Here is a 1,457-nt window from a genome sequence, read left to right on the forward strand (position 1 = left end):
ATCGCACCAGCCTTCCTGGTATTAGAACTTTGTTCTTTAAGTCAAAATTTTATAAACCATGCAGGTTCGTGTCACTTCTCCTATCGTCTTTCTTGGAGGGGGCTGAACTTGTGCCACCTGTCTATCTTGCGAAGGAGATTCTTAGTATCATCCGTGTTTGTTCGTGGCTTGCTGGACGGAGTTATTTTTGTCTTTGTAATTGTTAGTGTGACTGACCAGAATGAACTTACTTACTTACTTACTTACTTACTCACTCATGGAGCTGAGCCCTTCTTGAGGAGAGCCAATTCTGCAGCTACTGAAGAATTTCCCAGCATTTTATGGAACCCGAAGGTTCATCACCATGTTCACAAGAGCCCTTCACTGGTCCCTATCCTGAGCCAGATCTATCCAATCCATACCATCCCATCCTATCTCTCTAAGATCCATTCTAATGTTGTCCACCCACCTACGCCTTGGTCTTCCCATCTGGCTTTCCCACCAATATCCTATATGCATTGCGTGTCTCCCCCATTCATGCTACATGACCTGCCCACCTCATCCTCCTTGACTTTATCATTCTAATTATACTTGGAGAAGAGTACAAGTTATGAAGCTCCTCATTATGCAGTTTTCTCCAACCTCCTGTCACTTCATCTCTCTTTGGTCCAAATATTCTCCTCAACACCCTGTTCTCAAGCACCCTCAGTCTATGTTCCTCCCTTAATGTCAGAGACCAAGTTTCACACCCATAAAGAACCACAGACAAAATTATAGTTTTGTAGGACCAGAATGAAACAAATAAAAAAATGTTTGTAACAGTTATGCACTAATTTTATTGCTTTTCGTATATTATTAAATGCAATCTTAATCTTGTTAACAAGAGAGTGTATCAGATTCTCGAGTTTCATTATACTACTGAATTTAATAACAAATGGAAACCTCATTATTATTACTTCCTCTACATGATATATAACACATTAATGTAACTGAAAAGCTATGTTCTGTGCAGCTTTCAGGTATAAGTTTTAAGCAAAGTTATGAAGCTGAGTACAAGTGTCTCTGATGGAAACAGAATTTTCTTTCAAGTTTACCCACCATCAGCTTTCCTAAACACAAGTATTCTATATATGTTACAGTTCAAATATCCATTGAATTTCAGTAAGGGAGTGTTGAATTGATGTAAATGAATTGTTCTTATTTTAAAGACACTGGTGAGAAACTTTCTCCCTATAAATAATGTTGCAACCTGATATCTTGTACTGCAGAGGTTCTTACTCCATTGTGTGTTTTCTGTTTTTGAACTGAGTTTAATATCATTTAACTCATTCCCTCCACATGGTTTTGAGCGAAGTGATATTAAACTCAGTTCGAAAACAGAAAACACATAACGGAGTAAGAACCTCTGCAGTACAATATATCAGTTTTCAACATTATTTATCTGGAGAAAGTTTCCCACCAGTGTCCGTAAAATATGA

This window comes from Cryptotermes secundus, unplaced genomic scaffold (genome assembly GCF_002891405.2).
Source record: "Cryptotermes secundus unplaced genomic scaffold, Csec_1.0 scaffold809, whole genome shotgun sequence".
Classification (NCBI taxonomy): Eukaryota; Metazoa; Arthropoda; class Insecta; order Blattodea; family Kalotermitidae; genus Cryptotermes; species Cryptotermes secundus.